Source organism: Corvus hawaiiensis, chromosome 6 (assembly GCF_020740725.1).
Source record: "Corvus hawaiiensis isolate bCorHaw1 chromosome 6, bCorHaw1.pri.cur, whole genome shotgun sequence".
NCBI classification, from domain to species: Eukaryota; Metazoa; Chordata; class Aves; order Passeriformes; family Corvidae; genus Corvus; species Corvus hawaiiensis.
The window spans coordinates 58,720,438-58,745,900 of record NC_063218.1 but is presented as its reverse complement, the minus strand read 5'-3'; the positions used below and the strand labels follow the sequence as shown (position 1 = coordinate 58,745,900).

At 37.6% G+C, this 25,463-nt stretch overlaps 1 long non-coding RNA gene across 12 annotated transcripts in view; it reads right to left on the bottom strand.

The window, feature by feature from the left end:
- LOC125327995 overlaps positions 1-25,463 on the bottom strand; it is a 120,536-nt gene that overhangs the window by 7,554 nt on the left and 87,519 nt on the right. For 8 of the 12 annotated variants that reach the window (XR_007204484.1, XR_007204480.1, XR_007204483.1 and 5 more), the window contains 2 exons: positions 22,607-22,676; positions 21,355-22,494 (listed from right to left, as the gene is read on the bottom strand). This is a non-coding gene — a long non-coding RNA (uncharacterized LOC125327995). Of the gene's footprint in view, positions 1-4,470; positions 6,231-14,775; positions 14,852-15,784; positions 15,823-16,701; positions 17,200-21,354; positions 22,495-22,606; positions 22,677-25,463 lie in introns of those variants that run through there. The other 4 variants (XR_007204489.1, XR_007204485.1, XR_007204490.1 and 1 more) reach the window with 4 other exon arrangements.

Genomic DNA, 25,463 nt, shown 5'->3' with positions numbered 1-25,463 from the left:
ACTCTTTAATATATATGTATATATCCAAGATTGTGAAGGAGTGGACTAAACAAACCAGTCTGTCATGGTTTAGGAATGGTATTCTCTATGCCTCTCTGGAACTGCCACTGCATTTTTTTTTCAAATACTCTGCCATTTTATCAGGGTCCTGCTGTTTTTCAGGGGTGAACTTCCAAACCACTGGAGCAGAATAATCCTTCAAAAGATGACCCATTTTCTCCCACATTCCATGCCACTCATGTCTATCCACTCTTGGGGCAGATTTCTGAATAATTTCCCTAGAAATCTCTTTCATGACTTTAAGCATGGTGTGGACCCCACTGAGGAGATCTGGAAGACTTAGCAACAGGAATATTTTTTTAAATGTCCAAAGGGAATTCAAGTCTCAAAAGCTGTTGTAACAGGCCTGAAGGAGAAAAAAGGGGTAAAATGCTGGGGAAAATCATCCTCCCCTGTTCCCTCCACAGACTGGATACGATTATTAATGGACTCCCAAAGGTAGTGCCCAAGGTAAGGGCAGGAGAGCAGCACTGCATACCCATCTCAAAATACCCTAATTGCCCTTGATGTTGTGTCATAGACTGATATTCCACAGCACAGCAAAGCAATCCTGATCCCTCTTCCTGCTTTGAAAATGAGCTCCATGATGGGCACGTAGTGCTTATATGGAAAGATATACAGGGTTAGGTGCCACACCCACATGAACAGACCAAGCAACATTGTGACCAGTGGCTCCAGACTTAATACAGCAAATGCTTAGATCAAACTTGTTTCCAACCGGCTCTGGGCAGATCTGTTGCTATCTCAATCCTTCACAACCCACACTGGGCACCAAATATGGCTGTCAGTTTAGGAATGGTTTAGGAATTTAGTGTTCTCACTGAAACCACTCCAAAACATGCACTGCTTGCTCACTCTTCCCTGTCTCACTCCATTCCCTGCGTGGCACTGAGAGAAGAACTGGAAGCACAAAAGGCAAAGATCATGGGTTGAGATAAGAACCAATAAGATAATTTACTGGAAACAGCAATGGAATAAGAAGATAAACAGTAACAGCAACAATATTAACAGCAAAAGTGTACAAGGGAGGAGAGTGCTTCCCATGTGAATGCTCACCATTGTACCACAGGATGCTTGACAATACCTGGCTGTCACCATACTACCCTGACCTGGAAGGGACCCTTTCCCCATTCCTGGAAAATGACATGAGGTGGTATAAAATAACCCCTGGGTCCTGGCCATGGCCCCTCCTGGCTACTGTAAAAATTAACCCTGTCCTGGCAGGAACCAGGACACAGGCAAAACAAATAACAAATCATCCTTTCTGAAGAGCTGAGTTAACTTTTCCAGTGTAAGTTCAGTTCACAAATTGTTTTATCCACCACGCACATGTATCTAGAAGTTTTTTCATTACATAGTGCATCATTTTTTTCTATAAATAAGTTGCAGATGTCCTTTCTTGCAAAAAAAGGGGACAAGGTGAAAAAAGTCTATTATCTCTGTTCTCTGAGTGACGTTCAAGGCAAATAAAGGTTAAGAATTGAAGGTCATTCTTTCTGTTGTTTATCCAATTCTATGCATAAGAACAGGATTTTAAGAGTCATACTAGATGTTCACTGTTAACATAATAAAGGAAGATTTTTTTTTTTCTTTTATTCATGAGTATTTCTGTGACATGCCAGAGATTCTTTTTTTATATCAATTGAGTGAGTTATGCTGGCCAAATTAGTATGAGTATCATAGTGCTTTTTCAACATCTCTATTTAATACATCTTTCCTACCTGCATACTTTGATATGATTCTTTCTTCTTTTAAGCCAGAAAGCCAGTTTTAGAGGCTTTTGTTTCTAGGCAGTTGTTCCTGATCCCATGCTGCAGTTTTGGTTGTGCCAACACTACTGCACATGGAGTTGCCTGGGTTAGAAAAAATCTTTCAGTTTTTTTCAGTTTGTTATTTAACCTGAAAAATGTAACTGAATGAATCTACAGCATATTTCCATAAACCTTTGAATTGCCACAACTCAGTAAACTATCAAAAGGGCAGAAAACATTGGTAAAGGTGAAGAGTGATGTATGAAAAGCAGGAGGGTATTTTGTGAGATAGTTCATGATTGATAGGATATTTCTAATGAAGTTAAAGCATTCTTGAAGTTATTAGTATTTAAAACCATGTTTCAAAGTCAGGAAAAAAAATTTTTAGTCATGGCTCCTCTTTTTCAGCACCACACCTTTTGGGCATATACTTAATAATTTTATTCCTGGTATTTCTGTTGTGTGCAGAAGTGGAACACCTGTTCAGGTTCACTTCTTCCCTCTATCCATTTTTTAAAATCTTTTAGTAATGCTTGTTATCTGGGAAAGATTTTTTTCTGCTCCTAATGGCATGGGTCATAATTTCCGTTGCGTTGTTTGATCTTTCTACAAATCATGAATTTGGTAGCTGTAATAATAACAAACCCCAGCAGATAAGAAATATGAAACAGAGGATTTAAAAGTAGTCCCATCACCAAAAACCTTTTTCCATATGAGTAACATGTGCCTGCAATAGCTCTCTTAAATGAAATGAAATGAACTAATATTTAAATTTGCCAAGGCTTCCACACTTGTGGAATTTGGATTTGGTCCTTTGCTCTTGGTCAATTTGGGGCTGGGCAGTTATGAGACACCTTTTTTCTTCTTGTGGATATGCTCCTTATTCAATTGTCTGGGCTGTAGAGCTCCACAGCTTAGAGCTGTCAGGTAACTGCATTTTCCATTTCCCTTTCTGCTGCTCAGGGTGAGAGAGGGGGATGGACCTTTTTGTATCAGTGACTTTCTCTACACCAATCCCTCCTCTCCTCCAGAAAAGGTCTACATTTTTCCCGATTCATTTGGCTTTGTGTGGGATTGCTAGTTGTATAACCTTGAAGGCAGCAGCTCTTTACTCTGAAATCAGGACAAGCTGGTTTTAATCTTTATTTTCAAAGCCACAAAAGAGCTTGCTTTAATATTTTCAGTAATGTTTTCCCAAAATTTATTTTCACATCAGTAAACTCTCTTCACACCCTCAATAATTCCAGTGCCTATTTCTAATACTTAAAATAACTAGTTATTTCTTTAGATTCAATCTCTACCTTTGGGAAGTGTAGCGGATTTTCCTCTCATTAATTCACATTCTATTCTTTAATCTCAGCCATTTTTATTTTCAGTTACATGTCTTATTAATACACTCATGTTTTAGCTTTCCTAATCATCATTGATCATTTTTATTTCAGTTTGACATTTTCTCTTTAATGTCTTTTAATTGAACATAGTCTAATTTTGTAAAAAAAATTCATCAGATTCCTAGTAACTTATTTTTCTGTCTTTCATCTTTTCCTAGATAATGAAATTCAACTAATTGTATGGTTAAGCTGTTCATTCCTCAATTATGAACTGTAGGGACTGTGAGAAGATGGACAGGTTTTATGTGGTATATATTTTATACAAGCAGCTCTTTGGTCAGATTGAAAATAAACAGGAATTTAAAAATCGTTCAGAATTTAAATGACGTGGAAACCTAAATCCATACGCTAGGCAAAGAACCTAATTTGTTTTGCCATACATAACATAGGTTTTTCTTTATATAGCCCTTCACCAAGGAAAATAGATATGCTGACTTATTACCCTTAGCTCCACCAGAGGACATGCAGAAATGTCTCACACTCCAGACTATATACACTTAAGACTATATAATGGCCTCCTTTATACGGTCTCTCACTCTCATGTAGAGACATAGTAAGAATCTCTCACAGGACTGCCTCAAGGCATAACTGGCTAATGTTTGGAGAAATCATCACCAACTTTCAGGTCATAGAAAGGATGGCTCAGGTCTTATTAATTTAATAACTATGTTCCTTTGTTGTCACTTAAATTTTCCAAACTTAAAATGGGAACATTTATAGGACAGTTATTCTGTTTTAATCCTTTGTTCTGCAAAACATTCTACTGCTTGGTAAGATTAGTGGGCAGGTGCTCTGTCAAATTGCACTGATGCTACACAGCAAGTCTCGAGGCTTATGCGCAGTTGCACTTATCCCTGTTGCTCCCTTGAACTGACCAAAGGATCTCAAAACAGTCCCCATTCACAACAACCACCACTTCCTAACAGTTTGTTACTGTCTTTCCCTTACTTCATTCATATGCCACTGTCTGCGTATATATAGTGACTGTTCAGACTTTATGATAGCATGAACATGAAATGAGTGCAATACAAATAATTTTTTCTCAATTTCAGTAATTGTTTCTTCCCTGCTTGATTATATGACATCGGTTACTACCTTCTGTAGTTTGTATCTTGCTGTGATGCCTGCCAGGTGGCTAGCTTGTGGGCCAGGCACTGGGCAATAGCCCTGCCTGCCACAGTAGCAGAGAACGGGTGCTGAGGGAGAGAGGGAGGCTAAGCGAGGTGCAAGCACGGCTCGCTTTAGCCACCAATGGAAAAGGCGCAAGGAGAGACGAAGCAACAAGGGACTCTTCTCAGGGGGACAGGAACGGCTTTACTGGAGCGCAGAAGAGAGGGGCCGAGAAGAGCAAAGAAAAGTCTCTGACAGGGGATTTTCTACCCCACTGCTCAGGGCAGAGCAATCATAGAACATCCAATAACAGAACAGACAAGGGGTGGTACATCGGCGGGGATACATACAACTTAACCCATGGGGAGAGAGGTAGGCAGAGAGGGTGAGCAGAGTGGTGTGGTGACCAAGGGAGGGAAGAGCGGTGGCCACCACAGACGTGCAGGGTGTCACATCTTTCCCACCTTGGCCAAGGAACTTTCTTGCCAGACAGCCTGAGGGCATCTGTGTTGTGGGGGGCAGCTATCTTAGGGTTCCTGGGCCTCATGAGAATTAAACCACTGGACCTTTTGTCCAACGGGGCCTAGGACGCCCTGGCACAAGCCATGGCTCACTGCAACAGTATCTGTTTGCAACAAATGAGCAGCCAAGATGTTTTGCTTCAGGTATGAGAAATTTTTATGAGAAACTGATCCTTTATTTCAATACTTATTAACTTTGAAACAGATAATTTTCAATATAAGGTTGTAAGTATGGTCTGATTTATGGCAGTTAAATTATTGTAAAATTGACAAATCTCTTAGATATCCAGCAATCTTATGGGAAGAATGACTTCACATGTGTTCAATGCTACACATTGAATTTTACTGATAAAGTCTGAAATTCATGTCACCTCACAACCTTATATATTCTTTCACTTAGAAGTATTCTCCTTCTATCTCTGCTCCTTTTCACACTGCTAGAAATGGCAAAATCAGGCTTCTGAGATTGCCTTTTTCCCTTCTGTTTCAAGTGAAATGCAAAGTTTAAAAATCCCTGAAGAAAACATGAAATCCTATATTATTTACATGAGTAAGAATTCTACAGATGGAGCCTGACATAAGGGTGATTCAGTGGTGTGGGTTAAAGAGGAATTTCTCCAAACCTTTTCACACAACTAGGAGTATCTCTCATCTAGTGTTTTTGTGAGACTTGGAAGGAAAAATAATACCCTTTTTGTCCCTCTATATTGTATTTTGAGTAATTATGCATTCCAGGTATTTTCTTCTAGTCACCTCACTGTCTTCACTGGGCATTGCATCAGACCTCATTGGCAAAGTCCTTAGGCTTGAAGTAGAAATACACCTAGCTTTGATAACTTCAGTGGAATTTTGCACCTAAAGTGGTTTGATTGTGTTTTGATGAGATTGTAAGCCTCTGTACTTGCATGAACATAAAAAAATGGATTGATATTAATGCTTACAAAATACTCATAGAGCAAATTCTTGTCAAGCGCTATAGCGGTCTGTGTAACAAAGGACTGTTTCTCATGAACCAAAAATATATGTATTTTCTAATGTTGCAAAACTGCTATAGCATTTTCTTTATTCTTAATAAAACCTAAATCCAGGATTTAGTAGACAAGTGAATACTGAGATCAGTGAGTGTTTTGCAGTTTAATGAAAGAATGAGATAGGCCTGGAGTTCTGTAACTTAGTGTTTATTTTTTAGAGTCCAGTTTCAAATAGTACAATGTGTCTTCAGTTCTAGTCTAATGAGATATGAGGGTACATACTCAGCTTCTTGTTGATCTGAAAAAGGTACAAAAGTAATGCAGAAACCTGGTGCTTTCACTGAAACCATGGGAAATCAAGGGTCCTCAGTGTCTTCATGAAATGTGTGTTAAGTGCCTCAGGCTGATGAGAAAAATTGGAGTCCCCTAAATGGAACATGAGTGCCTTTCAGATAGTGCAAAACCTCCACCAAAATTACTCTGGTTATTGGTATTAGAATCAATACAAACTAAAAGTTAAACTAAACCAAAAAAATTAGTACCGAAATGGATAACCCAAATCTTCTGACTCATTTACCTCCTTCAACCCAAACTGCATGTGTACTTCAACTGATACTAAAATACTTGGTGTTTATCTATTGTTATGAATGTCACTGTTCTCTACAATTTGCTTAAGATTAGATTTTTTTGAGTATTATAATTGGGAATTTGGCAGAGCATAAAGTATGAGATAATGAATTGAAAGAACAGCCTGTGCTTGCAAATTCAAAGCATTTACATATGAACTATTTGCAGTTTCTTCAGAAATTTGTATTCTGAGTACCAGGTACTGACCTCACTTGCAACTCCCTTACCCCGTATTGAGCACGATGAGTAACATTTCCTGATAGTTTCCCCTGTATAAAGAATTATCTCATATTTTTAGCATGTAACTCAAACACAGCCCTAAAGTAACTGTTGCTCTGCAATTTTTTCAGCACTGATGAAGGTGAAAAAGGACAGACAAACATGCCCCTTTACTGCCTTGTCTGACTTTTGTACATTCAAGACTGCTGAAGATATTTTCTAAAAATTCAAGCCTGATTTTTTGGCCTGCTTGCCTGTGGAGGACTGCTGGAGCATACTGTAGCTGGTTTACACTTTATTCATTCACTGGGAAGTTGCCTTGTATCCGGCTATTCAGATTTTGTGATGATAGAGAAAAATATAAAAGCCTAAAAGACATCAAGTCAAATGAGCAAGGGAGCTGGGGAGGGGTCTGGAGCACAAGTCTGATGAAGAGCAGCTGAGGGAACTTGGGGTGCTTAGCCTGGAGAAAAGGAGACTCAGGAGGGATCTTATGGCTCTCTACAACTCCCTGAAAGGAGGGTGTAGCCAGGTGGGACTTGGCCTCATCTCCCAAGGAAAGGGCCTCAAGTTGTGCCAGGGGAGGTTTAGACTGGATATGAGGCAAGCTTTTTTCACTGAAAGACTGGTCAGGCACTGGAACAGGGTGCCCAGGGGAGTGGTTGAGTCATCATCCATGGGGATATTTGAAAGCTGTGTAGATATGGCACTTAGGGACATGATGTAGTGCTGGGTTTTTGGTTGGACGATGACCTTAAAGGATTTTTTTCAACCTAATGATTCTGTGGTTCTATGAGTATGTTATACTAAAAAGGAGAACTCTCCCTTCTCTTGATTGATAAGGGAAATTTTGGCTGTACCTTGTAGTCTAACTTCTAAATTTTCATATGATATTATGTATTGTCTACATATACTTCATACCATGGAAGTCAAGCTCATAAGCAACATAAGTAGACTTTATATTTTAATTAATCAAATACCTCTGAATTATTCCTTGTTCACTTTTAAAGTGAAGAAGCAGTCCTAGCTTCAAGTTGGTCTCCATGGCAGCAAATGAAGGCATTTCTATGAGATCCCTGTGCCCAGTTCCCTAGTGCAGCCAGCAGCTCTGCCATACAGTCTGTTATGTACCCTGCTCAAGCTTCAGCAAAAGCAGGCATTTTCAGGCCCCAGGACTTTTTATTAAAATTCAGATGATTATAAACCTCTTCCTAATTTCCAGACCAGGTATCAAAACTCTGCTTTAATAATTGTGTCATCTCTTCACTTTACAAAATCTCTGTTAAAACATTTTTACTTTTATACTCCAAATTCATCAAAGAGGTGGAAAAATCAGCCCTTACAGAGTGACTTTGTTCCTACACTTAAGGAGATGGTCAATGTTAATAATAAGATTTAATTGCACTTGGAAATTAATTTCATTTTTTATAGGCCAGTTTTATAATCAAGGTAAAATGAGGTTCTAACTTGCCATGTCTTTACAGGCTGATGGGCTAATTTAGTAGGAAGGTAGGATACCTGGATATTGGCTGCTCTAAAAATCCACAGAAAAGATCCAAAAGAATTTTACAGTCTATATTGTATATACCACTTCTTATTAGCTATGCATTTTTGTAAAATATATATAAAAAAATAAAGTCCATTTTCTGAAGCAAAAATCTAAAGTGAAATTTCCAATACAAAATCTGAATTTCATATAATTTAAATGTCTTTGAGAATCAGGGATCAGATTTTAAAGGTCAGAGCCACACCAGTTCCTAGAATTTGGATTCAGGTGCTTCAAATACTTTGCCTGGTAATGTCATGACGGATGACAGCACTGCAGGATTTGTGTCAGGTTGTTTAATATTCCTCCCCCCACATAGAATTGTATCACCATCTAAGCATTTATATATATAAAAAAATTTGGTTTTAAACATGAAGCAATGCTGTCTGTAATTTAGAAATTTAGTAATTTGCATTATTTGGAATGTCCATAAAAAGTATTATACAAATGTACATAAAACTCTCTTTAGTCATTTACAAAATTCCATCACTATGAAAAAAACACTTTTGTTTGTTTTGGAGTATGTTAACAGTGTCAATTACTGTTGTAGTAACAATAAATTATTTTACTTCACTTCTGAAAAGTGACCATATAGTTACTAAAATAAAATACCAAACGCTTCTGATACAAAGTTTTTATACTACTATAACTACAAACAATTAAACCAGTTTGTTTTCTAGCCTTTTCTTTGTAGAAAAACCTTACATGCATTCATTTAATTTTTAAACTAAGTTTTCTAAATCCCCTGCTTGGATTACTGAGGTAGATAGCTGAGTTGATTAACTTGCTAAATGCATATAAGCTTAACTATAGAAAAATTCATGTCAGGAAAATTTATGATGCTGTGTTAAGATACTCATTTGCAGAGGTGTATTCAAATCAGATTCAATAATGGCACTGAGGTAAAAGCAGTGCAGTTCATACATTAACAGTAAAAGCAAGGGCAAACATCAAATATTCAACATGCAGAGAAACAGAAAATGTTGGGTGTCTTTGATAGATGATGACTAAGAACGGCCACAGTAATGGTATACAAAACAATGAAGGACACAAAGATTACAAGTTCTATTCAACCCATTTTTCAACTCAAGTTGAAGGACTCATGTCATAAGACTAGAATTTTAAGGTAAGAAAAATATCTTAAATATTAACTAACAAGCATTCTAAAGGCTTGTATAGAATTTAAATAGCCTCTGTATTGGGGGTTAACACAGATCATTAACTTCCTGGCAACCAAATATTGCCAGCTCTTTAGTGGATAATGAGACCACCTATTTTTTATATTTAACAGTAGGATAGGTTTGGGACTGCTCTACAGAAGCAAACGGATTCACAGAAGGCTAAGAACTGAACTTGGTATGAGCTAGCAGCAATTCACTAACTCGCTGGATAAAGTAAGATATCGGTAAATCTTTTTGTATCATGGTATTGTCTAAGAGCGATATATTAATAAAGCAGCCTGCTTAACCATTCTGCTATAGCTTGCCCAACATTAATTTCCCTGTTTAAACAAGTCTCAAAATTCATAGGGAGAAAAAACTACAAAGACTATATAAGTATCTTGTAGTGGGGGATTTACATTTATCATATGTTGGTGATTATAACAATTATGAATATGTACTTGGCAGATGATAAACTGGGTACGTTTGGTGGTATTTATGTTCCTCAAGCTGGCCTTGTCCAAGAGGCATAAACATGGATAGGCCACTTCTCTTTTGCTGATGTTACTGGCACCTATACTACTGCTCTCTCTTCTCCAGTTCTTCTCAAGTCTTGGCATTACTCTGTGTTTGAGCCTCATGGATTTTCTGGAATTGTGAACGTGTAGCTTAGCTTCTACTCTACTAGTGCTAAATTCCAGTTTTTCAAGGAAGTTTTGTGAGTTCCTGTAAAACAGTATGAACCTGTTATGTACAAATATGTTTTCATTCTAATTGCAAGATGGGCTACGTTTCTGATCAGGCAAAACAAATGGAATAGAGGTAACTTCCTGATATTACTTGCAAGTGTAAAGAACAACAATGCATTTAGCAATCTCTGTTCATTAAAGGTTTGCAAGTGGTCCCTTTAAATGTTTGTTAACTTTGCTTTCCAATTTACTAGAAAAAGGAAACTTATGCTGACAGGGAGGCAATGTTATGGGGGTGGAAAATAGGCACTATCCAATCAGTGAAGCTGGAGGTGGGAGGAACAGCTGCTTCTTAAGCAATGACACATAAGTAATATTAGTCCCATTTGTTTACTTACACTGTAAACTTAAACAACAAACATCTGTTTTGCATGTTTTCTTCCTAAAGGCCCTGACATTTTCAGCATAAACAAGGCTTCTTAGATTTTTTCATGAGAAAATAGTTTGAAGCAGTCAATAGTAGGAAGGTTATTAGTATTAAAAGAACACTCAACCCCAAAACCACCACTACCGAAAACCAAAAATCACAGAGAAACTGCATCCAAACCCAAAACCAAGATCCAAAAGAAAAACATAGTTTTCTTTCAGTTGTTATCATAGTTTTCTATATTATATGCTACAAAACGCAGAGATAAAGTATGAGGGGAAAGTTAGATTAAGATTTTGGTTTTTTTCCCTGCTTTTCTCCTGTCTTCATGAATGTTTGCAAAGAACACATACCTGCGATCTATGAAACATACTTAACTTTTAGATAAATTCTGTTTCCCATATAAAAATAACTGGTGAATCACTCTTCAGATCTCAAGCATCTTTTTATATTCTGTTGTGTTTCCTTTCTCTCTTTTGTGCATCTACAAAACCAATCCATTTTTAGGTCTTGTATACTTGGGGTATGAAGTACTGCTGTGATAAAGGGTGAGGGAAACTGTGTCTGTATGCTATACAGGAGGTCAGAGTGAATTACAGAAAAACAAAAAAAAAAACCTACAGGGTAAAGACTTGTTTTATAGTGAAATTCAGTGCCCTGAAATGAGATGCTGGCTGGGGACTACCCGAAGGGGCACAGTGTCCTTTCTGCAGATGTCCCCAGGAGGGCAGCTGCAGCTTGTGCAGGCTGGTTCCTCTGCTCTAGGAGCAAACCCCAGGAAAACGTGACAGGAGCGTCGGCAGAGGCAAGGAAGAGGGAGTAGTTCTCTGTATAGGTTCCACAAGCGGAGTTTATTCCATCCGCAGGCAAACGGTACAAGGATAAAGAACAATTTGAGGATAGGGTCCATGCTTATACTTGGTGGATTAGGGGTGGAGAGAAGGGAAACAACCAATCGGATAGCACCAAATGGGATGGACTAACAGGGAGGTATCCAATGGGAATAACTTGGAGGAGGGATTTATAACAATGAACCAATAGGGCATCTAGCTGAGAAGAACTGTCTAGACTTAATGCATAGTCAAACAGGGAAAATACATATGTATAAGTATATACATAAAATTGGTTTGGAAATACGACCTGACCCCCCAACTCTGATACTGGATTAACAACAGAGTTGGAAGACATTTCATTACTTTAAGTGTCAAATTAGCCTGTACTAATTGTCAAAGATGTATTAAAATATTTGGAAAATAACTGATTTCACATGGTCAAAAAATATTTGCAAATATATTGTATTCCAAAACTACACTAATTGGAAAAATACAAAAATATATTTGAAATATTTTTTACATATATTCAGAAATAATAACTTCATGTTTTGTTTAAAAATTTGCCTCAATTTAATTTAGAAGGAGTAAAAAATATTTGGCATCTAGAAAAAAAATTCAGAATGAAATCTTTGCATGACATAATATTTGTTTTCCAAGAAGGCTGTGCTATCTTGTGTGCAAAAATCGGTAATTCCATCTACTTTCAGTCTACCTAGCAGTTGTTTTCACAAACCTACAATAGATTTTGCTTATAAAATGCTCCTTCTACAATATCACACTAAAATACCTTTACTTACTTGCTGCTTCCATGACACATATCAAGGATCATACCAGGGTAACTGGCAAATCTTGCCTCAGACCTTCAAGCCATTCCCAGTGCCGCTTATTCACCCTGATCCTTTTTTTTTTTTTTCTGAAGGCTTTGCTCCCAGCTATATAGTCAGAATGTGCATACCATCTTAGCCAGTGCAGTCCAAACTGACATTTTATCTTGACTGACTCATAAAAGTAGATATTAAGCTAAGGTTCTGAGTTATGAGCTGAAACTGCAGAGGAAGCAGCAGACATTGTGTTCTACAAGCTACACTGCAGGGAAATAAGCCGAAACAGAACAGAGGTGTGACAAAAGTAAATTCCCATAATAAAATTTGTGAGTTCTTTTCTCAGTTTCTTGTCTGTCAGATTAGAAGTCTCAAGCATAGGGATACTTATGAACTTGGATGAAACTCTCCCGTCTTTCTTCTCAGTGATGAAATCTGTGACGAAAGTCTTTATTTTCAAATTGCAGCATCATTCTTGTGGCTTCATTTTAATTTGTATTTCATTTGAAAAGTGGCGATCAAAATTAAACGCAGTAGTCTGCTAATCCCACAAGATGCTACATCATTGATCCTAATCAGTTGTCTTCATATTACAAGTGTCAAAATTAAATTAAATATCTTAGCAAAGCATCACTTTGTGAGTAATGGTAACCGCAGAAGTGTTATATATACAGATCCATGCCTTGAAAAGGCATCTATCTGCATGCATTGTGTGAACAAGGTGTATAATTGTAGTTCATGCATACATGTTCTTGCAACTAGCTGTATTAAAATGCAAGTTTGTTAAACAGCCATGGAAACTTTTGGGTTTAAGCTGGCCCAATGAGATAAATATTGAAATGAAGTCACCTGACTCCACTGGAAAAACTCCAATTAACACAGTGGCTTGCAATCTGTCAGCATCCTCTGTTCTATATTGATTTTTCCATACTTATTCCTCAATGCTAAATGCTTAAAATTGAGAAACTTTATGTGAACAACAAACTAATTTGCTCGAAAATTATATATAGTTTGATGGATGAAATTTAATTCAATAAAATTGGAAATGATTTGCAGCACCCCTATTTTTTGTATTTCAGTCCACATTTATTTTCTGTCCCATCGTGTCTGTTTCTATGCTTTCTTTTGGCCTGATTCAAAGCTGTTGTTCTTAATATTGCAATATTTTCCTGGAGCTAGACATTTTGTCACAGTGTATGCTAAGGATATAAGTGGGAAATAAAAATTTTTGAATTGAGATATATCCTATTTGTGTTTTAGATCCTGTTACATATGGATTATCTAAACTGCTGCTGATGGATCAGAAGCACCCTCAAGCATCCCTTGGTTTTCTGTGGATCATTCAAAAGCTGGAATTGGAGTGCTCCCAAAAAAGCAGGATGAATCGAATCAGTGCATCAAATTTAGCTTCCTCTACCTACACATTCTTAAAAAAAAAATCCCAGAGTGTTTAGTACCCTCAAATGCCCCCTCATGACAGTCCCTCAGTCCTTTCTGTCACCTCAGTTTTGTGGTATATAATCAATCTCTCTGGAAGGCTGCCATGGAGCCATTGTGTTATCACAGACACTCTGAAATTGTAGAACTGTGCTATAATAATAATAATAATAATAATAATAATAGCACCACCTGGGGACCAGAGAATGGTGAAATCCAAAGCCAATCTATGAATGTGGGTAGTCTACCACAAACGAGACTACATGGTGCAGATACTTGCCCATCCACTTGACTTGCTGTTGGATTTGTTTAGGTATTTGAAATTAGTACTGTTGAGAATGTGAGAAAAAAAAATCAGGGTTGGTCTTCTGCTGTACCTAAACAATTTTGCATGGGAGGAAGTAGTTTAATTCTGAAATTTTATTTTGGTCTCATTCCTAGTTAAGAACAATTTTTTTTTTTTTTTTTAGGGAAAAATAAAATCCTATCCTAGGCTCTTAGGAAGAAAAATAAGTGTTTTTTTCTGTAACAAAAGGTGTGGTAGGAGCCACTTGTGTCATCTTTGTGCCAGGCCAGTCAAATGACATGTAGTGTTGCATTAAGATAGCATGAAGGTTTTCCTTTTCAGGACTTAGGAGTTGTATGTAATTTCTGGTGACATTAACTTAAAAATGTGTAATTCCAGATTTTAGGGAGAACAAGAGTTTGGTGGTTTGTCTAGATTTTCATGAGAATCAAATGGGTAAAGAACAGAGGATTGGCTGTAAAATCTAAAATCTCTTGGCCTATAGTGGAAAAATTTTGTTTCAAGTAACTTGAATGCATGGACAGGAGTAATTTTAGAGTCTTGCTTGGATCACTAAGGCTGTATGTTGGGCATATTGGAACCTGGCTGTCTTAATTTCTGTGCCCAACTTGAACTATCATTTCCATCTATCCTAACTCTTGTGAATAGTGAGTCTTCCCATCCAACGTAAAATGTGTGGAGTGAACTTCATCATTTTACATAGCTGCTCTGCTGTGGCTCTTAAAATACAAAAGTTATTAATAGAGGACGCATGTCAGCCAATCTCTAAAGACTGGGAGAAGATAATAAAAAAGATGAAAATAAACAGTAACGTGACATCGGCAGTGATTTGGACTACTGTGTGTGAATAATCTTTGAAGAATAAGGCTGAGAAAGAGTAAAATATGGGGAACGCAGTGGTATACCTTGTAAGACTCAGTTTCCTTGGATGTTAGCCTCTCCTTGGTCCTCAGGTTTTCAGAACTTTTCAGTTTGCAAGTTCTACAGTAGAAAGAACAAACAAGCCATAAATAACTAAATATATGATCTCTCCAGAAGACCACATAGGACATTTTAGTGTGGCAACCAATGCAATCCTACGTAAGTTTTTCCTATTAAAATTCAAATAAACCCTATTTCCTTACATAATAAACTTACACACAGTAAACTCTAATCCTTACTCTAAGTCCAACAATTACAGAAAAACAGTAGCAGAAGGGACACTGACAGGTCATGTGCTTCACCCTTTTGTGCTGAGGTGTGATCTGACCTGTTGCTCCTCAAGCTCTATTTGTACAGTTGCTATTTAAATGTACTTAAAATGTTTTTATTTTTCTTACTGAGCATTTTCTGCGGGGCCTCATAACTGCACCACAGAATTTGTTCATTGTTTTATCCTAGGATAATGCATGCATTTCCAAGCAGACGACTTAACCACCTTCATTATATAATGCCAAACAATCAGACAATGGAAGCTAAGCCTGTTGTCAAATTGCATTTACAATTGACATTCTGTGAGACATTAGAAGTTACTACATATATCTTCAGTGCATGTGGGAGTCATGACATTAAAAATGACATAAAACTTATTATGCAGACAGAAAATAAACATTTTTCTTCCCTTAAAGAATTTGAGATTGATGGATAATTACTTTGCTTGCCAAGGAGAGACTTCCATAATCAGTATAAATCATAAGGTCATTAAATTGGTAGGGCAATGAGAAATAAATCAATGCCCTGAAGATGACTTGTAATTGCTTGTTGCAGGATACATGGCTGAATGATATTTTGTAAAGACCATACTGTGCATCTATTTAATTGTGTTGGATGTGTTTGCGAGTCTATAACAGAGCTAGCTGAATAAGTCAAAGACCACCCACATATGAACCAAATGACTTACGTGTCTGTGGGACACTCAGGAAAATCTGTACTTACTGCTCTAACTCAACTTTATCAGGAAATTCCTAGACTGCCTTAAAAGAGCATAGAAAAAGAAACAAAAGTTTGATGCAATTCATTTAATGTAATACTAAATCCAACGATACGGAGACAAAAATGAAATGCAGTCATAGCGACAGCGATACTATTTTGGAATGTTCTGTATGTACATACTTCATAATTGGATTAAAATGACCAGAAAGTGACAATTCTCCCACAACCAGCCAGCTCTATTGTACCATATCTAATAAATAGTTTGGAATCAAAATCACAAGAAATTTGCAGTTCATGACCTTTTAGTAGTGTGGGTTTATAAATAATATATTCATCTAAATCAACTTGATTAACATGTGCATCTGCAGAAAGGCAGTAAATAACTATTCTAAAATTGAAGTAAATTGTGGTACAGGATTATCAGAGGGCTTCACATTCTAGAGAATTGCCTTGAGTCTGTTCCACAACCTGGGCAAAATAAATATGCATATCTAAAATACATTTATGCTATTGTTTTCCCTGTGGATTCTGGACATTGTTGTTTTCAGTTAATATTTATATCAGTCATGATTAACTCCACTCAAAATAATAGGATCATTCCAGATTTATATCAGTGTCATTTTGTTAGCATGCCAGTTATCAGTGAAGTAAAATGTTCTATTAATGGTTGCTCATTCAACATGCTTAGTTTCAAGCAAATGTATTTGTTTAGTATGGATGACAATGATAAAGTACTTACATGACATTAGAGCTTAATCAGTGTCTGATTCCTATTGTGTTGTGGGCTGTACGAATATGGAAGTCATGTACCTTACCTCCAGATGTTTTAGGATTACACATGAGAATAACAGGCTTGGTGTAGTGCAAACAAATGAGAAAAAAAAAAGTATAATTAATATACTTTTGTTCATTATGTATTGTAGCCAAGGTTTTGGATTTTGTCTGTTTGGGGTTTTTTTTTTTTACCTCGGAGGCAACATACTAGAAAGTGGAGACAGTAGGAATGGCCAGACTAGCTACTGTGAAAATGCTGGAAAGGCATAAGAAGCGAGTACTACATATTTAACCAGTAAGTTACTGAGAAGAGTAAAGCAAATCTGAAATGATTATTTAATCTGAATCCTACCATTTTATTGTTTGTTAACTGAGAATAAGCAGACACACAAGTGTTAGAGACTTTTAAGAGCACATATTGAAGCAGTTCACAATCTGCAGATTTCCATGGCTACTATCCAAGCATGTATTTCAAAGAGCAGTGAATATGACAGCACTGAAAATTCCAAACATTGTTCTTGATTAAAAATTTGTATATTGCCCCAGTCTTTACAAGGAACCAATGCAAAAGCTGCATCAGAACTCCAAAGCATACAGCATACATTCAAAAATGAGATTCATCATTCTGAAGGAAGCTGATCTTTCTGAAAATAGATGAGAAATGTAGAAATTTTATATTACATATTTGTCTAATGGTTGGATCCAGTTTTAAATTTCATTTATGATTATATTTAATGTTAAGGCTTTTATGTGAAATGTAAGAATACAGCAAAATTGTTCCCAGTCTGTTAAATTACAGATAAATATGTTTATCTGTTTTCAAATGGAGTACTCAATGGCTATCTCTATTTGCCTTAATTATGTTCAGTTAACCTTTGGAAAAAAAAAATCCAAATGTTTTGAATTATGTGTTAACATAAGCAGTTAGAAAATACACTGCAGTTTCAAACGTGATCAGTTTTAGTATGGATACTTCACTTCAGAAGTCACAGACTTCTAGTAAAATTAGTTTGCTGAATATAATAGAATGATATTATTTTTATTGCTTGATTATATTCTACTTTCAACTTCATCCTGTCTCAAACCTTTTCTGTATATTGAATATATATTTTTTTTCCTGGTATATTTAAGCAATTGTCCTTTTCTCTTATCCACAAGCAAGAATGAGAGAAGGAGTCCGTGATTTTCTAAAAAGTTGGTATGTTTCTGTAGTGGTTCCTTAGAGAAGATGTTGGGCCAGATTTTCAGGTGTAACAGTTCAGTGCTGTTCCATCAAATCTGGTTCTTTTAACATAAGCAAACAAAATATGCAGTCAGGAAGACAGTACACAGGCAAATTGAACAGGTCTACTGAGTCACATGAACTTTGAACTTTGTTGAATGCCTAAAAATAAATATATGGAAAAAAAGAGATTTAAAAATAGCAAGGCTTCAGCTGACTAAACTAGAGCCATAGTATCTCCGGTGCTGTTCTGTTGCCACATCTCAATACAGAGAAGGGATAAAGAAGTCTTGGAAGAATTTTCCAAATAATGTTCTTGAGTAGCTTTCTTGGACTTGAGCCCTTTCAAAGTTTATATCATACCGGTACTGAGGAGAATATTCTTTTTTCAGCAACAGCAGTGGACATTTTCATTTCCACCTGCACTGTCTGAATACAGAGGAGGAAGACCAGAGGGCACTGAGTTGCCATAGACTGGCATTTGTACCTAATCTTCAGGGTTGTATGGTCTGAGCTTCACAAGCTAGATAAAGAGGACCTGCTCCTCCTGTTAGGCATCTGAACCTGGATGCTTATTTGTAAAGCATACAGAAGATTAGGTAACACTTTTGAGTCTCTATGACTAAATGTCTTTGATAACAAATCAGATATTTAGACAGGAAAGTAGACTAGAACTTCTGTTTTCTACAGTTCTGTGATAGTCTTACGTCATTCTTTTTTCACTTTCCACTTCAACAATGACCTGGTAAAGGAATTGCAAACATAGCAGATGGAATTTCAATATTACCTGGAGAAAAAGACTGAAAGAGGAAAGCCAAAGCCATTTCTTGTTTTATTTTGGGAATTAAAGTTGAGGATATGAGGTGTTTTCCCTTGGCCAGGGAGGCGGAGGGAAAGGAGGGGTAATGCCAGCTGCTCTGTTACTCATGAAAGCAAGATCTCACTAATTCGATGTTCTTCTCCACCTACATACAGAGAATAATCATCTCCTAAAAATATTTATATATCCATACTGATTTCAAATAGAACACATGCTTCCAAAAATGTAATAAAGAGATGTATGTTCCAGTAATGAAGGTTATAAAATATTTAAATACTTCCTCCGCTTCTTTCAAGAGGAAATGCCAAACAGCTAAGAGGAAGGAGATTCCAACTTCTCTTGTTTTTAGTGTGAGGTTCTCATTCCCCTTTGATTTATCACTCTCTTCTCCCAGAATAAAAACCTATTACTATTTTGTGATGCATATCCTGATCCAAACTTCATACATATGCATTGCCATATGTTTCACACTTCATATGCTTTCCTTAGTTTCATTTCAGGTTCAACATCAACACTCTTTACCCATCATGCTTATATACACATACTTTGTTCATTTCACACATCTTCTTGTGTTTGCAGAGTGGAATAGAGAAAGAAGTTGAATTGACTATATATCTTCTGGGGAAGAAGAGACTCCAGCTCATATATAGGCCCTTCTATGTCATTCTTACTCACTGCTTACTTGGAAAGTATAGTATAAGGTACTTACTGACTATATGAATCCAATCTAAACTCTATTGCTTGTGCAGGAGTAGAATTTCAGTGAAATTAAGAAAAACCTTTTTTTTTTGGTAAAGAAAATTAAGTCACGTTAAGAAATTACAAACAGCTTTGGGAATCTCTAGGCAGCATTACATAACTGGATTTTAGGTTCCTTGTCACCTAGTGGAATACCTTGCTTGGTTTAATGCTTATGCTATCTTGGGGACAGGTAAGGATCCCTGAGTAGGGATTCTCAGGACTAACTTCCTGGCACAACCTAGAGCGAAGATGCAACTTGCTGCATGCAGGCTGCAGGGAGAGCCCTGCTTTAGCTCTGGATGCTCAAGACAAGTGTTGTAGACTCCAAAGTGTGTATAGTGGCTTTCCAGACAATGTAGTCCCTGCAATATAAAAAGAATCCTGTTTCCTGATGACTGAATGGCAAAGAAGATGGTACAGAAAGGACATGCTTAAGGTGATTGTTCACAGCACTAAATCTCCGAAGAAAGTGCTAAGGAACCGACTATGGCAGAGTATTCATGTTTAAAACATTTTTCTAGGGTAGTGCTATGGATAGGTAAAAGGACTGCTACACAGGGCACGCAACAGAGGGTGCCTTGGCATGTTAAGGTATTTTCCTGGAAGACTTGTTGAAGTCTGGGATTTTAAATTTTTTTTTTTGGTGGGGGTGTGTAGGAAAGGCATGCTGTGATTTACCTGCCAGGTAGGCGAGGAGGGAATTTTTGTTGGTTTGTTTTTCTTTTGTTTTTCCTCCAGTGGGAATGAGATAATATGGCAGCCTTTTTCCTGAACTCTGCTTTCTTTTAATGCCGTAACTATATAATTATAGCATGCTAATGTACTTGAAACAGGTGTTGCAAATAGCAGTTTTTATAATGTTTAAATTTCAGAGTCTGCACTTAGAATACGTAAAAGAATCAGCAACTGGAGTTGTAAATCTCAACAATTCCAGATTTATAATAGCATTAGGAATTCTACCAATATATTTAGGATCTTACTTGGGAATACTGTATGCATTTATGGACAATGGTCCTTTTGATTTATTTTCTTCTTAGCAGTTTGGTTATGCTATAGTTGTATTTATATTTTGGATAGACTGTGTGGCCAGCAGGACTACAAAAATGATTGTCCCTCTGTACTTGGCACTGGTGAGGCCTCACCTTGAGTCTTCAAGAGAGCTGGAGCAAGTCCAGAGAAGGGCAACAGAAATGGGAAAGGGTCTACAGGGAGTCTACCTGTGAGGAGCAGCTGAGGGAGCTGTGGCTGTTTAACTTGGAGAAGAGGAGGCTCGGGGCAGACTTCTACATTCTCTACTACTATCTCAGAGGACGCTGCAGCATGATGGGGTTTGACCTCTTCTCCCAGACAACCAGTCACAGGACAAGAGGACATAGTCTCAAGTTGCACCAGGGGAGGTTCAGGCTGGACATTGCAAGGAATTTCTTCACAATACGGGTTGTTAAACATTGGGATGGACTGCCCAGGAAGGTAGTGGAGCAACCATCCCTGGAGGTGTTTAAGAAAAGGCTGGATGTGGCATTTAATGCCATGGTCTAAGTTGACAAGGTAATGGTCAGTCAAAAGTTGGACGTGATGATCTCAGAGGCCTTTTCCAACCTAAATGATTCTATGATTTGGTGATTCTTTTTATACATGGACAAGCTGACTTTTAGACCTATTTAGGTATTGAAGAACAAATTTGCATTTTTTTTTGAGATCCATTTAGTTATTAATGTAATAATTTTCGATTACTCATAATGCAGTCAATGTTCTTCAATATGGGGTGTCTAACAAAAATTCTGTTCTGCTGGTACCTGAGAAAAAGCAGACCTGTTAGTTGAGGGGTATGCACAATTTAGATATATTAATTTATATCTCTCCTGGCCCTATTCAAATATACTTCATTTTTGACTCTGTTTTGCTGTACTATTTCAGTGAGTGTGAAACTGATATATACTATAAAACATAAAATAATTTAGTGATTTGAGTGCTCACCTGGAAAGTGACATACCTGAGTTCATCTCCCTTCTCCAAATCATGTCATGTGCAAGCAGAATTTGGGGAAGGAAATAAGAGTATTTCATATTCCAGTGCTATGTCGGCTCTGGGTACAGCTGCCTCAGAAGGATTCTGTTCCTACGTCACTATCTTAAGCAGTCAGGGAAACAAATCTCAAGGTACAGGTGTGAGGTATTGCTTTAGAATTCTGTAATATCAACTTTTGTCAGGGGATGCACCTCAGTTGACCTCTACCCTTTCAGAACCCCAAATATCAGAGGAAACAACCATTCATTTGATATTTATACAGATAAGAATACAGCTTTATTCTCATTTGACATTTAAATACAGTTACATTATGGTTTTTCAGATAAATGTCAAATGAAAGGTTTCCAAATCTGACATTTTTTAATAGTATGCCTAAAAATGTTGCAATCAAATGAAGAACTGTGATTCATGTAGCACTTAGCATGGTCTGCCTGTCTTCTACACACAACTTGAAGGCTAATTCCAGCTAAACAGAGATCAGTATGGTAGCCTTTAACCAAAAAGGAGAACAATAGAGTTCTCTGTGGAATTAATCATACCGAAGCAAACTCCCCTCCCCCCCGTTTTTCAGGTAATAGTCTAAGTCTTACTATAAAAGAGGTAAATAGCTATTCTAACTCTTGTCAGTCTCCAGGATTCTCTAACCAGGTTCTTCAAGTCATTTCACACATGGAGGCTTGAATATTAAGGATTTTCTTGTTTCTAGGTGCTTGACATTATACAGGATTTTGATTTAGCAGAGTGATACCACAACATACCAAAATCATAATACATGAGCAAATTATTCTTCATAGAACACAGAAATTGCACCAGACAGATGAACCACAATACAAGTGGTTTGAGACATGTATATACTTTCCCATGTGAGTGTGCTAACTCACACTCTTGATAAGCTCAGACAGAAACATTCACACAACCAGTTCCATTCAATTGAAATAAGGCCACCCTCTGGTTCCCTTAGTGTTGAGCTAAGTACAATTTCCTGTTAGGGTCACTCACTCCTTCCATTTTTCCTTGAGCTCCATGACCATCTCACCTTCCTCCATATCCCCTGAGTCTTCTCCCATGTTATCAGGTTTGTTGATCAATCATAAACTAGTCACAGATTAGTCCAGTACTTTCCTAGAACTGAAAGAATGGGTATAACATAAGAAAAAAATGATAACAGCAAATCAAAACCATAGTGACTCTTTATATAAGCAAATAAAACACCATCTTTCAGAGATTCTTAACTACTTACCTAATAGATTAAATTCAATTTCCTCTGCCAAAAAAGTTCACTTGAGATCAAATAGAGAGTTGTTCTTGAGCTGGACAAGCAAAGCAAGATGATATGTCATTGAGATTACTTCAGAAAAAGAGTTTGTCAAAGACATATTTGATTTCTGACAGCATTTCTTCAGTGTTGTTAAAATCCACTGTTGACACTACATTGTCTGTAAAAGACCTTGAAAGGATGTGAGTAAATACTGGCAAGTTTGTGGATTTATCAATAAGTTACTTTTCAGTGTGTTTTACAGTGATACAAGTCCTTTAAAAAAAGATTCAGTGATGTTTTATTGCCTTAGAGGATATTCCTTTGCTCTATTACAGGAGAAAGGGACCTAACCCCACATTTCTTCACAATATATTTATTTGCTACACTCAAATTTACTGCCTGATGATTAATAGATCTAAAAGTGTTCTATTTTGTAGACACAGTTATTCTGCTGTTACTAAAAGTTACTGGCCAGCAAGATGTTACCACTGACTTTTTGATTTATATAGAGCTCTAATAAGGGACCATTAAAAAAAAGATACATTAATCTTACATGAGCATTTTATATTTTAGGTATAGTCTGCATTGAATTATGCTCAAGAAAATCAGAGGGCTCTAATACATTTCAGCTTTATATAGAAGGGTTTACAAAGTACCTTTACACTCTTAGGTAATCTACAAAGATTTGAGCCACAGGATCATGGCATGAACTGCGAACTTCCAAGGAAAATGGTCCAGAAGCAGACTTCCTCTTGTTCTCCTACTTTGGCTCTGTTCTCTTGGCAGTCTTAGGGAGGGACTGGAGCAATTTGTTTCTAGTGTGGAGGCTTATCAGTAAATGTCATTAACATAACAAGCCCTTGCACCAAAGAGTTATGAAAGAGAACAAAGGAACAAACCATCAAGAATGCTTCTGGAGCAGACTGTGAATGCGTAGTCTGAATAAGAGAGAAAGAAAGGGACTTGTAAATATGCAGATGCAGATATTTCTTTTTTGCCTATTACCTTCAGCTCAAATGAAGAACCTATATGAAGAACCTATATGAAGCTGTAGAGAATACCAATATCAAGTATATCAAGTAAAATTTGTCGTGGACAGTAGTTTCACATGTACAATTAAAATAGGGAGCAATTCAACTGTGTCTCTTATTTCCACTCCTTTCCTTACTAGTAACAATGCTGTTTGTAATAATAGAAAGAAATTTTACATACTTGTGACAAAGGAACTTCTTTTGTGCAATTTCATTTGCAAACCTTAATCATAAGATGCAATTGATATTGTAAGCTCTAGACGTGTCTTTTCAACAGCACTGCACATTTCCTTGTGAGGCATTGTACTGAATCTCTACTGATTGTTGAAATCAAGTATCTAGAGCTATTTCAGTTTGTCCTGGGGCATTTCTTCTGGGAACAGAGAAATAGGGGTGTGGAGTTTCTAGCACGGTTTAATTCCATACCATCCATGTCATCACTGGGGGCAGGAAAAGGCCAGCACCAGAACTGGGAGAGAGGACATCCTGCCTGTCTGTCTTGGGAGAGCATTCAGGACCATGCTGCGACCACACCGGGCAGTGTCCAGTGCCAGCACTGGAGAGGTCTGGCACTGCCACTGCGTACTGGGGAGTGTCCAGTGCCAGCACTGGAGAGGTCCGGCACTGCTACTGCGCACTGGGGAGTGTCCAGTGCCAGCACTGGAGGTCTGGTGTTGCCACTGCGCACTGGGGAGTGTCCAGTGCCAGCACTGGAGGTCTGGCACTGCCACTGTGCACGAGGAGCCCTGCTGGGAGAGCCTGGGCCGCGTAGTTGGGCCCAAGTTCTGCTGGGCGAACACTGCCAAACCCAGCCAGGCATGCCCTGACAGAGAAACCCAACCCCAAAGAGGCTGTTTTTTCCTGGTTCTTTTCTGTTTTTCAGATTTGGGGGAAGAAGCATCAGGCTGCGAGGGCTCTCCTCACCCTATTGCCTTTAGTCTGGAGACTGTGTGGGTACCACTATTTTTGGGCATTGGTTTTTGGTTCCCTGTGGTGAATGCCCTTTCTCTTTTGCATGGTTTTTGCTATGGGTAGTGCTGTGGTTTTTGTGATTGTAGTAAATTGTTATTCCAATTTATAATCTCTCCTTATTGTTCCTTCATTATCAGAAGGGGAGGGAGCCAAAGGAGCAGCTTGAGTGATGTGTAATTTTACAGCTGGGTTTTAAACCACCAGAGCATTTTATTCAACATACATACCACCCTTATCCCAGCAGCACGCCCAGAGGTGTTTCACTGTGGTTCACACAACTATCATTAAATGCCATTAATCACCCCCATGAAACAAAACAGGGAAGAAAGTCCAGTGAGCTAGTTTGTTTTCACCTAGTTCCACATGATTTTGTCTCCTGAAATTGTCTGATAACAGGAAATGGGCTGCTCACCACTGCATCCTATATCCCACCATAGTTGTTCTCAGCCATATTCATCATAAGCCAAAGCTTCAATCCGTCAAGCCCTGCACACAGATAACTCTGCACAGTTGAAGCTTGCTTGGTCCCAGTTTTCATTTGAAGCAAGTACTGATCTTTAGGGTTACATGCCCACCCTTGTGCCCCAGAAGAGAAAACTGTCATCAGAATTAGACAGTTTGTGAAATAAGAGTATATTTTGAAAAAAAAACATTTATGAATTATAAAAAAGCACTTCTGTTGTTTTAAATCACGAGTTTGAGGACGACTCACATAACATCTTAGGCAAAATTCCTATACTGGCATTTGTATTTTGTTCATGAAAAGGAGTTTCACCCATCAAGAATTTTTAATCCTATTGGGTGATCTTTGCAGCATTGAAGATGTGAGCAAGCAT